Source organism: Glycine soja, chromosome 1 (genome assembly GCF_004193775.1).
Source record: "Glycine soja cultivar W05 chromosome 1, ASM419377v2, whole genome shotgun sequence".
Classification (NCBI taxonomy): domain Eukaryota; kingdom Viridiplantae; phylum Streptophyta; class Magnoliopsida; order Fabales; family Fabaceae; genus Glycine; species Glycine soja.
This window is the reverse complement of record NC_041002.1, coordinates 8945667-8962158: the sequence shown is the minus strand read 5'-3', so window position 1 is coordinate 8962158 and position 16492 is coordinate 8945667.

Sequence of the window (16492 nt, the reverse complement as noted above, 5' to 3'; positions counted from 1 at the left end):
ATTTCCAAAGGAATCAGTTTGGACGCGATGATGGCTAACGGAGTAACAATTGGGTCATTATCTACCGCTGCTGGAGGAAGATCAGTAGAATCATGTGGTGGGTCCGTAGCCACATAGGGCTTGAGGAGCGATATATGAAAAACATTATGGATGCGCGATTGAATGGGGAGCTGCAACTGGTAAGCTACCTTGCCCATTCGGGCCGTGATTCGAAAAGGCCCATAATACCTCTTGGTGAGCTTCGAGTAAGTGGTGTCTGAGACCGAAGTCTGACGTCGAGGTCACAACTTTACCAAGACCCAATCGCCGATTTCAAATTCCAGTTCCCGACGATGTTTATCCGCCACTTCCTTCATGCATGCTTGAGCTTTAGTTAACTTCTGACGAAGTAACGCAAACACTGCTTCTCTCTGACTGAGCATATCATCGACGGCGTCAACCTTGGCAGTTCCTGTGACATAATGAGGGAAATTAGGAGGCTTTCTGCCGAAGGTCACTTTGAACGGTGTGACGCCGGTAACTGAGTGGCAGGACGTATTATAGGACCATTCGGCCCACAGCAAATAACGACCCCACCGAGAGGGTTTCTGATGAACAAATGCTCTCAAGTATTGTTCGATGATGCGGTTTGCGACCTCGGTTTGCCCATCTGATTGTGGGTGATAAGCCGAGCTGAGATGAAGCTTTGTCCCATTGAGAGAGAAGAATTCCCTCCAGAATCCACTCATGAATAAGGGATCACGATCCGATACAATGCTTCGTGGCATCCCATGTAAACGCCCTACTATATCCATGGACAAGCTTGCCACGGTCCGAGCATTGTGATGAGTGGGTAACATACCCAGGCGCAACCCCTTCGAAAACCTATCGACGATGACAAAGATACACGTGTTGCCCTTGTAAGAGGGTAATCCCACGATAAAGTCCATGGATAAATAATCCCATGGTTGTACTGGTATCGGAAGAGGACTCAACAGCCCATCTGGTTTTCTGTTATCGTATTTGGTACATTGGCACGTTAAGCATCCTGCTATGAAGGCACGGGTATCAGCTCTAACGGAATCCCACGTAAAGTTTTCTTGTAAGCGATGAAGCGTTTTCTGAATCCCCATGTGACCACCTGTCGGAGATTGGTGGAATGCTTCTAGTAACAACTTAGTGAAGGAGGAATTTGAGGGAATCCAAATACGGCCTCTGTGTAAGATCAAATAAGCAGTTAACGTGTACTCTGGGTGTGCTTTAGGTTCTTCTTGAATCTTACGATATAACTCCATAAAAGCTGGGTGAGATGCCACTACTTTGGCTCGAGGAAATCGAATTGAGGCATCAAGATTAAGGAGAGTGATGCAGGTGAGTCCTCATGGATTCTGGACAAAGCATCTGCCACTACTTTGGCTCGTCCTGCTCGATATTGAATCATGAAGTCGTAACCTAACAATCGTGCTAGGTAACGGTGTTGCTCTGGTGTCTGCACCGTTTGGTCCATGAGCTCCCTCAAGCTCTGATGATCGGTTACGATGATGAACTTGTGACCTAACAGGTACTGCCTCCACTTTTTGACGGCCGAGGTTATGGCGGCGAGCTCACGAACATAGGTTGACGCGTTCATCAACTTCGGACAGAATTGCTTACTGAAGAAGGAGATAGGATGGCCTTCTTGTGTAAGCACTGCTCCCATACCTGACCCCGACGCGTCAGTCTCGACAATAAATGGGATTTTAAAGTTGGGTAATGCCAAAACGGGAGCTGCCATGATCGCCTCCTTAAGCTTCTAAAATGCTTCATTGGCTGCTGTAGACCACTAAAACTGCGTGTGGCACAGTAACTTCGTAAGGGGTGCCGCGAGAGTTGAGTACCCCTTTATAAATCGTCTATAGAATCTGGCGAGACCCAAGAACCCTCGCAGTGCTCTTGGTGATCTCGATGTCGACCATCCCTGAATGGTCTAAATCTTCTCCGGCACTGGTCGAACTCCATCACCAGCTACCACATGACCCAGATATTCTAACTTTTCTTGAGCAAACATGCATTTGGAGAGTTTGAGTGAGAACTGACTTGTCACCAGAATTTGAAAGGCGCTCTCTAAGTGAAATAGATGATCTGTGATAGTTTTGCTATAGATCAATATATCATCGAAAAAAATGATGATATACTTTCGCAGGCATGGCCGAAATAGTTGATTCATTGTGGATTGGAAAGAAGAAGGCGCATTACAAAGACCAAAAGGCATTACTCGAAACTCGTAATGCCCTTGATGCGTCCGAAATGTTGTTTTGCTAATATCAGCCTCACGCATCAGGATTTGATGATAGCCTTGCATCAAATCAAGCTTCAAAAACCACCGTGCTCCTCTGAGCTCGTCCAGCAGCTCGTCCACCGTGGGGATTGGAAAACGGTCCCTTACCGTAACCGCGTTTAGTGCTCTATAATCTACACAAAAGCGCCACCCTCCATCCTCTTTCTTGACCAGTAGCACTGGGGATGAAAAGGGGCTTGAGCTTGGTTGAATGAACCCTTTTTCTAGCATGGCGTTTACCTGATCCTCTGTTTCTTGTTTCTGAAAATAGGGGTATCTGTAGGGTTTAACATTCACGGGAGCTGTATTGGGGAGTAAGGTTATGGAGTGATCCATGGATTGTGATGGTGGTAAGGTTGCTAGAGGTTGGAACAATGAAGAATACTTGGTGAGCAATGATGCAATTTCTGGAAGCATATGTATTGTGGGTTGAGGTGGAGTGTGATTTTCCAGGCGAATGTGGAAGAATGAGCTTGTTGGGTTTGTGTGAAGTAAACGACGAAGCTGCGAAGGTGTTACCTGTTCGAGGTCCCTCTCACGATCTCCTTTTAGTTCGATGAGCTTGCCTCCCGTGATGAACTTCATGTTTAATGAAGTGTAGTCAGTGAGTACTGGGCCTAGTGTCTTCAACCATTGCACTCCCAGTACTACATCTGCACCGCACAGTGGGAGAATATGGAAGTCTATTGTAAATGAATGTCGTTGGATTTGCACCATGACATTACCACAGCGTTGTTGGCATCTAATTTCATCACCGTTACCCACCGTGACTCGCAGTGGGACTATGTCTTGCGTGGGGAGCTTTAAAGCTGTGGCCACACGATGATGGAGGAAATTGTGTGTACTTCCTCTATCGATTAAGATGCTAACATGGAGGTCATTAATAGTGCCTTTCATTCGTAGAGTCTCGGGGGTTGAGTGTCCTAACAAGGCAAGTAGGCTCAGTTGCACCGGAGGCGATTCGGAGAACAACTCTGGTGGTTCCGGTGGTAATTCCGGGCTACTCCCTACGTCAGGTACAGGTTCATCATCATCTGCTATCAATAGGAATAAGGATGAGGAACATTTGTGACCACACGAAAATTTCTCATCGCAGTGGAAGCATAATCCCTTCTCGCGACGCCGTGCTAGCTCCTCCGGCGAGAGGCGTTTGAACGGAATCGAAGGACTTAACGTTTTCTGCGGTGTAGGTAATAATGGCGGTGTGGAAGTGCTTGACGGCGATCGTGATGCTACCGTCGATGCTGGGAAACGATGTGATGATGATCTTCGTGCGTTTAACAGTTTTTCTTCCTGTAGTCTCGCGTATGCTACTGCTTGAACCAAGGATACTGGTTGCAGGACCTGCACCTCGCGGCGGATGGTCGGCGTTAATCCTGAAACAAAGCAACTTAAAACAAACTGAGCTGGTATTCTGACTATGCGGTTTGCCAACGACTCGAATTTCGTCAATTAAGCGTTCATCGATGACCGCTGCTGCAACTTGCATAGTAATCCCGTAGGATCCTCGTAAGTTGATGAAGCAAATCGAGTGAGTAGCGCGTGTAAAAATGCTGACCATGATGATAACTGAGCATTGTGGTGCATCCATTGGAACCACACCAATGCAGGCCCTTCCATGTAGAACGATGCAATCGTCAACCTCTCATGATCTGGTGTGTTGTGATACTCAAAAAACTGGGTTATTTTGAAGGTCCAACCCGTAGGATCCGAGCCATCGAACCTCGGGACATCAAGCTTCAGACAATGTGTGGAACCAGTCATCGTTGGTGTTTGTTCTGCCGAAGAGGACGGTGGCGTCTACGGTGGCTGTTGATTTGCTTCGAGCTGTGTCATCCTTTGCAGGAGATCATCTATCTTCGTGTTCATTGCTAGCTGAGATGCTGATAGTTTTGCAATGGCGTCTTCCAATCGGTCTGTGGAAACCCTAGAGCGTGTAGCTTCCGCCATTGATGCTCAATGAAAGCACCAATGTTATGACTTGGACTTCGAGGACCAAGGGCCTCGGTTAGTAGAGAGAAGAAAGGAAGGAGAGAAAAGAAATCGTGTTTAGTTGCTTGTTATTTCATGTATGAACATTTACAAGGTTTTATACTTCCTGCAGTTGAGATCTAACAGAATTAGCTAACTACAATCACATTCTAACTGAATCTAGAATATTCCAGATCCTCTAACAGAAGTGGTTACTCGTTCCCTACTTCCATGCATGCATCTTCATGCTTCTCACACTTCACACGTAGTCCTCCATGTACGTTGGAGCCTTCGTTTTCCTTTTGGGCCTCTCTTCGCGCTGCTGTTTTCTTACTTCCTGCAACCCTTCTTCCCTATTCGTAACACTAAGCTTCTTAATAATCTTTCATTTGACTCGATTAACCAAGCCCCTAACATTGTAACACTAAGCTTCTTAATAATCTTTCATTTGGCTCGATTAACCAAGCCCCTAACATTGTGACTTATACTTGTTTTCATATTTTGTTTTATCTTCTTTCTTCATACTGTATATTCCTCCTTTCTCTTTATTTATATATATATATATATATATATATATATATATATATATATATATATATATATATATATATATATATATATATATATATATATATAAACCTAATTTAAGGAAATAAAAAATTGTACAAATCAAATGAGTATAATTGTTGGAAATGTAAATCCAGCTTAACTATAGAATCTAAACCTAAATATATACTGGCAACTAATTCCAATATTTTTCAAATACAATATTTCCTAATAAAAGTAAAAAATAAGTGGAGATGTGGATTAGTAACACTGGTGCCTTTTCGAATTACGTAAGATATCGATATGACTTTATAGGCCAACATTTTTTTCACCTTTTATATATATATAGTTTTGTAAAAAAAGGATAATTATATGACAACTTTAAAACATAACATTCAACATATCGTTTATTTTTATTTGATATTTAATTTTGTATTACTTTTCTTAACATTAACTTTATTTATCTGCTAATGTTAGTTAGTTGTTAATTTATTAATTTTTTTAGTAGAAAGAATTTGAATCTTAATTTTTTTTTTCTTCCTTTTTCCTTCAACCATAAATAAAATGAATTTTATATGAATTAAATCAATTGTTAAAATTTATCACACATAATTACATTTACTGACCCAATGGTCTTATCAGGTCAGTTCCACTATAAATCTGACCGCACAAAACCCAATAAGTTTTAGAAATCCGTACTGGGTTGTGCATTTAAAACAAAACAAAAAAAGAAGCCCACACGAGATTGTTTTGATGGAAAAGCTCCCTAATCCCAAAAATAACCCAAAAGAGTTCGACCCCTTCTCTTCAGTCTTCATCTGAACCCTAAAATCTCAACACACCCACAACCCCGGCGCACGAACTCACCGCTGCACTCCCATGACCCCCCAACTCCTAATAAAAGAATCCAAACATGCTAAGTGGATTGTCTTTTTATCTCATTTGCACGTCTTATATTTTTGCTTTGTTCATATTAGTAAAAATAATTTAAAATGGTTAGGTATGTTTTGTAGATAATTATATTCTTTGAGGATGTAGTTAGAAGTTTGATTATTGGGTTCATGTATGTAGAAGAGCATATGTTAAAGAGATGTGAACTCTTTAAATGAATCATATATAATAGAGTCTAATAACATGCATTTATAGTATAAATCTAATTATAAATTATCATTGATTTTAAAATAATTATTTTAAATACGGTTGTAATTAAATACGGTATAAAATGACTTTAAATTATTAATGTATAATCTATTTTCTCATCTTAATATCTTAAGAAATTATCTTCAACTTGTTATCAAAAAATGTGTTGAATTAAAAAAAATACGAACAAAAAGAAAATTATCAACGCGGTGAACTTTATTTTTTTAGGCAAAATGATAGTTATGCTAATACATCACATTTGCATTTGTTAGTGTGGACACTCTTAGACCTAAATTAATACTTCGCTAATTCCGTGCCGAAGTTTTGGATTGCTTCAGTCTAGCATTTGTTTGCGTTTCAAAAAAGTAAGAAAAGCACTGGAATCTTTCATTAATGACCAATCTAAATAATAGGCAGCACCGTGAGTGGGTCAAACAGATTCAATTAATATTCTATAATACTATTGGAAACTCATACAAGTGAATAGAGGAAATAAAAGTCGGCAAATCTTCTCTCAAACAGACTAATTGACAAAGTCAATATATCATGTGGCTCTGGATTCGTTTTTTTTTTTTTTTTTTGAGAAAAAAATATACTTAGTGTAAATTTGGAATTTGCAAGTCATCTTCGGTTTAAATTATTATTTATCGTATTTGAATTACTATTTTTGAAATAATTACTTTTCAAAATATATAATTATTGCAAAATAAACTATTTCCCGTGAAACGTCAATATTTTGTTGACATTGTCGTTAACATCACTTGACAAAGGATTATTTGTGACTGTTCTATTTGCGAAAAATAATTATTCAAATCATTTCTCAATTCAAAGAATGTCATAGCATCTATAATACATGATAGTTTACATGAATTGTTTATCTTAAATTTGTGAACTTTATAATATCACATATATTTAAAATCTTTACATAAAAATTTACTTCAATTGTTAGAATACTTAACTTGAACTATATTAAATTTTGTAATTGAAAATGATTCTTTAATTGATAAGAATGAATTAAGCAATACATTGTCAAGTCATTTGCTCCGACAGTAAAATTTTGTTAAGTAATATTGCTTAATTTTAAGTAACTCATGAAGTACTCATGTTGAAGATACCAATAGAAATGCACTCTCAAACATCCTTTTATTATTTGTTGAAATATATGTTGCTAGGTCTTATTGAGATATAACGTGAAACCTATCATGTAGAGAGTAAAATCTACATTATTTAGTGAGACTCGTGTGTTTCATCGATCTAATTTTAAGGAGTATACATTATAGTGTGCTGCCATTTTTCAACTTAAAAACTATAAATACCTATGCCTTAAAAAAATATGAGAAAATCCACCCAATTTCAAGATATTATACCCATTATTAACCATCTATTCTGTAATCTTATAAAATAATCCCTAATTTATACAACATTGGACACTTCTCCTCTGGGATGGATCTCGAAATGCATTAAAGGGGACCGAATTTTTTTTTTACATAATTATTTAATTTCTAATAAATAATAATATTTGATAAATAAAAGTTCCAAAAAATATTTATTGTTAAATTATGTGTACAATTAGAAAGGAAATCTACTATTAAAAAAAATTTAAACAAACATTAATTTAATATTCTATTTTTCTTATCAATTTTTTTCTATTAATATTAATTTACTTTATTTTTCTTCTCATATATACATACAAAGGAGAGAGGAAGGGGGTTATTGGGTATAATTCAAGTGTAATAAGTGAAAAATTGTACAATTTACTCTAAAAATATTTGTCAAAATTGCACCAAACTAAAGTATGTTATAGTCTTCATTCTATGTGACAATATATTTGATATGATAAGAAAGAAATAAAAAAAAATATAAGTCTTCAGTTTTAACATTATTAGAATATCCATATATATTAACTACTCTTAGGATTTAGGTTTTGAGTGACAGGACTTGACAGAAACAAAATAATGTACGCAGGAACAAGATGTTGATGGATTGCAGAGACCGCAAGCTTCCACTGTGCAGAAACCACGCGCTCTAAGCACGGTTAAGTTATGTATGTTCTAAACTAATAGTATACGTTTTTATATGCAATCAAATGATTTGGTCATATGCTTAGAACACGTGACACTGAAGCCCTAACGTCTAGGATTATATCTCTCTTTTCGTTTTTTTTTTTTTCTCTTTCTGCAGTATATATAGTAAATATATATCGGGTATTCATCGAAATGAGATATTAGGTGCAGTTTATTGCTGGATCCAATGGAATTTTACATTTCTTAGTATAAATGAGCTCGAATGTGTATAAAATTCAGCAGATTTATTTTTAATTAGTTTTTTAAGTGTAGTTGTTGATGGATTATTGCTCACACCAAGTTCAACAGGATGCAAATTTAAATTTACATAAATTTTTTAGTTAGAATATTCTTTTATATACACCATTAATTGATAGTTCACATACACACTACTAGAAAAACGTATTTTTATGAAGCATATTCGACGACAGTCTTAATAAAACGTCTTAAAAATGAATGTGGTGACAATTTGGTAAATAAAAAGTTATGAAGGAAGACGGTTTCAATCAAACTGTATTTGAATGAAGATTTCGACAACATTTTTTATTATAACCATCTTAGAATACCATGTATTGTGGCATATTTGTAATTTAGTCCAACTAATTTAAGACAATTTTTTAATAGCACCATCGTTGAGTGAAAACATAAGTTTTCGACTTCACCCTCGCGCTCTTTAGCCCTACCTCTTGCGACGTTGGATCCCCTAGCCTGTCTTTCTCCCCTTGCCTTTCCTAGCTATCCTCTTGTGACGTTCCCTACCTTTGAAGTCTCGGCCTCCGTCTCCTGACGTTGGATTCGCTCCATCTCCCTAGCTCTCATGAGCTGCCTCATTGTGGAGCTACAATTGTATGTCAGTATCCACGGTCTATTAGGTTCTGTTTTCGTTTGCTTGTTTTTTATGGTATTTCAAGGCTGTGTGGTTCTATTTGACATTAGGGATTACATTTTGATTGTTAGCTTCGTCTTTAATAACACTATCGAATGTTCCTAGTAATGTAGAATATTCAAGTTTATGTGTTGATTCCTAACATAATTGAACCCCTAAGTTCCTAAATTGCAATAGTAAAAAAGGTATTTATTGTTATAAATGAACTCTCTTAATTAGATTTTTTATATACTAGACTTCTAATGATCTCTACCTATTATTTTGCCCTGCTATGTTACAAAAGGTAATGCATTTTGATGTTGTATCTATGTGAAAGCCACACCATTATGCTCAATAGAGTTCAGACGAGGGTTAACCTTTCTTATAGAAATATTGGGTGTGGCACTAATGGTGTGGCTTGCCTTGTATGGTTGCTAAATGCGGAAATGGTTGGTCATGTGTTACTATCATGCAACTTTGCTTATGTTGTCTGGATGAGGCTGTACAATTGGTTGGACTTTTCAATGGTGTAACCAAACGAGCCATTAGCTCATTGGTGGCAAAATTGTGGAATGATATTTGGGTCGAAAAAGAGAATGAACTGGTGGTTAGTGTGGATCTATGTTGTATGGCTATTAAGAAATGAGGTTGCGTTTAATGAAGGGAAACCAAACATAGATCATATCTTTCATTCGATAACATTGACTTGTTGGAAATGGATTTAGGCATGTGTCAAAGGATTTACAACATCATTTTATGAATGAGGGGCTCAACCTTTGTTATGTTTATAATGGGTCGGGCTGAAGCTTTCTGGATTTTGTAGGCTCTTAGTTTCTGATGAGAATCATGAAACTGGCCAAATACAGGCTAAAGGCCCAAGTGGAGAAGGACGAAGGCCCAAGTGGAGAAGGACAAAGCCCCCGAGTGGAGAAGGATGAAGGCCCAGAGGCAGAGACACTATCAAGACTATTAATTGTTGCTGAAGGCCCAAACTAATTTGAAGGCCCAAGTTAAATAAGTTTTTAGTTATAATTTATTTTTATTGTAATTTTGGCCCAAACTGTTTAGAAGGCCCATGTCTATTTTTATCTTTTTGTTCAGATACACTATAAGTATTGGTTTTTATTTTCAATAAAGAAAAACTTTTGGCATTTTCATAAAATTGGGTGAGAGTTTCTCTCTGGGTTCCTTGTTGAACCAATTATCAGACTTATCAAGGTAAACCTTGTGGCGTCTGTCCAGACTTATCTTCCTTCACCGGAAGTGGCGTCTACCCAGACTTATCTTCCTTAACCGGAAGTGGCGTCTACCCAGACTTATCTTCCTTCACTGGAAGTGGCGTCATCCAAATCTTCGTAGCCTGTATCAAGCGATCCGCCCCGTAAGATTCACATCAGTTTCTTTTCTTTCAATCTTTGGTTATGAACCTAATCCTATATATGTGGGTTCAGAGAATATAGCTTGTATAAGTTGAGTTATAGCAACAGAAAAATACTAAAGGATATTCACGGTGAAATTCATTTAAGGGATGTTTATTTCAGTTATCCAGCCAGACCTGAGGAGTTGATATTCAATGGATTCTCTCTTCATATGCCTAGTGGCACTACTGCAGCTTTAGTAGGACAAAGTAGAAGTGGGAAGTCAATCGTTATCAATTTAATTGAAAGATTCTATGATCCTCAAGCAGGTGAAGTTCTTTTTGATGGAACTAATGTAAAAGAGTTTTAGCTTAAATGGATCAGAGGAAAAATTGGCCTTGTCAGCCAGGAGCCAGAGTTGTTTGCATCTAGCATTAAGGATAATATTGCTTATGGAAAAGAGGGAGCAATGGTTGAAGAAATAAGAGTTGCAGCAGAACTTGCAAATGCTGCTAAATTCATTGACAAACTGCCACAGATTCTAGTGTCTAGTCATTTTCTACTATTTCAAAGTTATTTTTTATTTGTGATCTTGCAACTTGATAAGTAACCTCAACCTTTTAACCTTTTGCAAGGATTGGACACAATGGTTGGTGAGCATGGTACTCAACTATCAGGTGGACAGAAGTAGTGCATTGCCATTGCAAGAGCAATCCTGAAAGATCCAAGAATTCTACTTCTAGATGAAGCAACAAGTGCACTTGATGCTGAGTCAGAAAGAATAGTACAAGAAGCTCTAGACAATCATGGTCAATAGAACTACTTTCATTGTCGCACATCGCCTGAGCACAGTGAGAAATGTCGATATGATTGTTGTAATTCATAGAGGGAAAATGGTTGAGAAAGGTACGGAACATGTATAGCCAAGTCTTGGGTTCTTTCATTGAGATGTCAACCATTGATCATAATATGTGTATTTTACACTTTCTCATGCTAAAATCATTGACCCCAACTTTCTATCTTTCTGAAACTCTATTTTTTAATATATTTTTTTTATCACCATGAAACAATTTGGTAACTACTTGAGGGAAGATTAACTATAATTATATAAGAAAAATAAGGCATCCTTTGGTATCAAGACCGATCCTAGAATATAACCAGGCTGCAGATAGAGACTGATATTCAAAGTTATCACACCTTCTGAAGTGTTTTTGGTTAGGTAAGGGTAAGGTAAGGCAAGCCTTTTCTATATTTAGCAGGCAATTGTTGGCTTACAGAAGAAACTTCCTTTGAATGTAGCATCTATGACGATTTTTAACTTAAAAGTCGTCGTACAATGCTTGCATTCTACGACACGTTTTACTTAGTACCCGTCATAGAATTCTTGCATTCTACGACGATTATTAATCAAAACCTGTCGTAGAATGCAACTTTTAATTAAAAGGTATCTTTGAATTGACTCTATGTAGAAGTCGGTTGTTAGGGGACCATCGTGGAAAGTCAACACTTTCCACGACGTGGCCTTCAAAGACGGTTAGCAACTATCGTAGAAGCACATGTTCCACCGTCGTAGAAACATCATTTTGTAGTAGTGATACATTTATTTTTTCTTCAATCTACCGTTCAAACCTAATAATTTTACAATTAAGTTATACATTTTAGGAAAAATTACTCATTTGGATATCTTCTAGTTACAAAAACTTTACATTTTAATTTTTATACTAAAAAATAATTCATTTTTATCTTTTTATAAACACTTTTGGTACATATCATTACATAAACTTTACCTTTTAATCATTTTTTTTTGTATATCCGTAGTTATCAAAAGGGATTTGAAAGTACTTGTACAAGACTAAAATATATCATTGTTAAGTATAGAAATTAAAAGATAAAATTTGTGCAACTATAATAATCAAATGAATATTTTTTCCTATAATACATTTACCAATATATAATTAAACAAATTCATCCATATTTATAGATTGTGGTGCAATGTGGGCAACGTACACACATATACAATTTAATGTTTGTAATATAATTGATTGAAAAGCTATTGAAATCTTATAATCTATCCCACCATCTATGCATCTATTCAATTTTAAAATGTCATATATACAAGTTGGTTTTCTTGTACAAATGGCTTCATTTTACGTTACTAATATTTGCCAATCATATTTTATGTTTACAATTCAGTACGCCACTTGGTAATTTATTACATGAAGCTGAATGATCTGTTTCAACGGGTATCATTGTTCTCTTTATACACATACATAATAAAAAAACTAGCTAGTGTCGTAGATTTTGTTCATAGTTACCATGAATGCATGATTTGCAAAGATGGCAATCATGTGACTCAAAAGACTTAACAACAGCACACAGAACACAATATGAATCAACGTTATTCTGCATTCCATAATCATCAAAAGAAGTTAAAAAAAAAAGCTTGACAGAAGGAGAAAAGCTAAAGGGAGAGCAAAAAATATGAAGAAACAAAACAAAGCAATATGAAACCATGACTCTCTGATGTAAGTATTACAGCCTAAGGTGGAAAAATAATTAGCATTTTAGGAAACTAATTGTTTAAGCAGATCATAGTGGGGTGGCAGCAATATTAAGCTTTTAACAAAAGAAAAAAAAAAAACATCTCAGATTTTGAGGCCACATCACGTGAGGATGGGAATCCAAAATTTTCTATTCATTAGTGTGTCGCCCAACTAAACTCTTTTGTTAATGATGTAATTTTTAATGTACCAAATATGAATATATGGAGTTGGTAGTCATAGTTTAATTTAATTAACAAGGATATCCAATACATATGCATATAAATGATAGTCCAAGTAGGCCATACCCATAAAATAAAATAAGGTTTTAAAAGCATAAAGAGCCAAAAGGATAAAAAATAAAGTTATAAACCGGCGCTGCTCGTTCTGAGTCTGCGGCCCCTATTTTAAGGGTCGTGACATTGGGAAGCTCCCCATCGGAATCTATGCATATTTTTGGTTCTATATACGTACTGACTTCAATCAAAAACTCCAAGTATACCTAACACAAATCGTGCACAGCCCTAATTCATAACTTGTTTAAATGGAGATCAAAATATATGGGGTTAGATGCGTCTGTTGTGTGGTTTGAGTGCCCTTGCTAAAATTAATAGATGAAGCAGTCGATATTTGATACATGTAAAATAAGGTAAAATTATATACTTTCTTTATATATATATATATATATAATGATAATTAAAAAAATAATTTGATTTATCATTACTACTACCACTCACTAACTGAAAGACCTTAATCATCTATATCTATATATAAGAATAACTATCTAATTTGTGAGCAATTAAGAATGACAAAAGAAAAATTGTATTCACAAGTAAAACCCATTTAAATAGATAAGTCAATAAATATTTGTTTATTAATGGGACAAACCGGGTAGTAAGGTGCCCATTTAAATATCCTTAATAATATATAAAGTAAATTGTTCTATTTAAAAAAATAGTATAAATATGTTACAGCTAACAAGTTGCTGATCCTAGTACAATTGAACTTCATCTCTTTAGACAAAATCTAAAATTTAAATCTTATAGATAAAAAAAAAATATAGTTAGAATATCAAATTAAAACTAATAAATATTACACACTAATATTATATAGCGACAAAAAAAATACATAACAAAATTATTATTAAAAGTATAAATATACTTTTAAAAAATATTTTTTTTAGTTTTATATATTTTATTTCATATATACTTTTTGTTTAAAATATTTTTTGACAAATATTCATTGATATGGATGGTCACGGATAAATATAAATTTCATGAGTACCCGTTTAATGGATACCCATATAAGTACCAATAAGTTTGAGGGGATTACTACTCTCCTTCCCACCCCAATTTCTGACAGTTTTACTCTTTCACACATTTGATTTCACTTAAATTTTATTCTTTCAAGCAAAGCAAAGACGAATTACACTTTTTTCAAATGCTTTTCATTCTAAAAAAATATATATCTTAAGATTTATCCTCTTCCTCTTATATTCCCTAATTTAATTCATTCATGCATTTGTTGATTTTTTTTATATCACGGGTATTTTTTATCAAAGTTAATTATGTTTTAGTTTAATAGAATCATTATGAATGACAAAACTCCCTCTCTATTTATTTAATGCAATTACATATATTTAGGACTTAAGTCCAAGACTTCTAATTAAATTAAAACAATCTCATATTAGTTGATTTATGAGTTTAATAATCTTGTTGATTTTTTTATTTCTTAACTTATTTAGACTAACTGGCTCCTTTCATATCTTATTTAAAGAAGATTTTATGTAATTCTCTAATTTTTTAAAGGATAATTAGCCTTATCTCTTTTAACTTGCATATTGATTTTTGAATTAAAAAAACTTGCATATTGATTTAAATTTAGTTATCTCTTAAACGATTTAAACTATTTTGCCCATATAATCTTCAATTAGTTGAAAATTATATGATCAATAGATATCTTAAATTACTTAAAAATTACTTTACACATAAATTACTTTTTACACTGAAGACCTCATCTTAATTATAGACATTTCTTTAAATAATTTAATTTGTTTATTTTTACATACAAAATAATTAAATAATTTTATCCTTTTAAAAAATTTAAAAAAATATATTTTAGAAAATAGAATAAAAGTAAAAAAGATGAATAATGCATATAAATATATATTAACGTGTTAATAATTTAACACCCCATGCTGATGCTTTTTTATTTTACCATGAATTTTCACTTAATCAATGTCCATATGTTTCTCAAATTGTTCAAATTTATTATCACAAATAAAAAAATTATTTTATGAATCACTTTTTTTTTCTTTTTTTTATAATAAAGTCATATTTTCAAATCTTTTAGTGTTTTTTTTCTTAAATATAATTATAGTTACTTAAATTTGGAACAAGTTAGCTTTTTGTTCCTCAAATTAAAAAAAAATGATTTTTTCTTCTCCAAAATTTGGAAATAGCTCCTTTTAACTCCTCATCATAAACAATGTTGTAGTTGTTGTTAATATGACTAATGAAGTCCATGTTATCATATATTTATATGTCAGGTCAAAGTATTTAATTTTGTGACTTAAATGTCTTTTTGGTTCTTCAAACTTAGATAAAAAATATTCTTCTCCAAATTTAAAAATGATTTTTTAATCCTTTAAATTTAAAGTTATTTTTAGTCTCAAAATTTCATGTACCAAAAAAAGTCTCAAAATTTAAAAGTGGCTTTTTTAATTTTTATATCTATAGGTGATTTAGTCTCCTAATTTGGGAATAGCTCATTTTTGTTCTTGAAGTTAAAAAAATTGTTGATGTAACTAATTGTGTGTTTTTTTGGTGGTTTTAAAAATACAACCCTACCTATTTGGAGGTGGGTTGCATTTGTAAAGTCCCAAAATTTAGATAAATTAATAGTGTTCTAAAATATATTTTGGTCAATCTTAAAGTCAAAATATCTAATAAAGAAAATAAAGAAACCATTGTGATCTCACATTCAAATGTCTTCCTGTTTATAAACAAGTGGGACGGATAGGTGGGTGAACCCATCCCATTTAAAGGTGGATTGGTGGATTGACCTATTATAGGATGGGTTAGTGTGTCATGAAATGGTAGGTTGACCCACCAAAATCCGTCTAAAAAAGTTTCAAATAAAAATAATCTATGAAATTATTAAACAATATAAATTCATTATTTTTTTAACACCACTCATTTTATTTTAGGCTTAATTGCATTTTATACCTCTTACTTTTAAATTTTTTATGAATTTTACCCCCAACAAATTAATTTGACACATTTTACCCCCAACTTTTAAGAAATTTGTGAATTTTATCCTTCATCATTTATCCATTAATAAATGCAAAAGTTGGGAGTAAAAATATATAAAATGTCATGGGTAAAGCCAAAAAATAAATAAATAAAGTTGGATGCAAATATTCCCAAAAAAAATGTTGGGCGGTAAAAAGTGCAATTATTTTAGGAGTTGGGGTAAAATACACAAAAATAATTTTTTAAGGATAAAATTTGTCAAAAATTAAAAAGTTGGGAGTAAAAGGTGTAATTAAGTCTTTATTTTATATACATATATTATTCATTTTTTTAATTATATAAAATATGAATTTTTTTAAATATACATAACATATTGGTGGATTAAGGGGTAGGTTAGGCGAGTCAACCCAACGGACCAACCTGTCCTACCATTTTTCATGAGTTCGGCATGTTGACTCA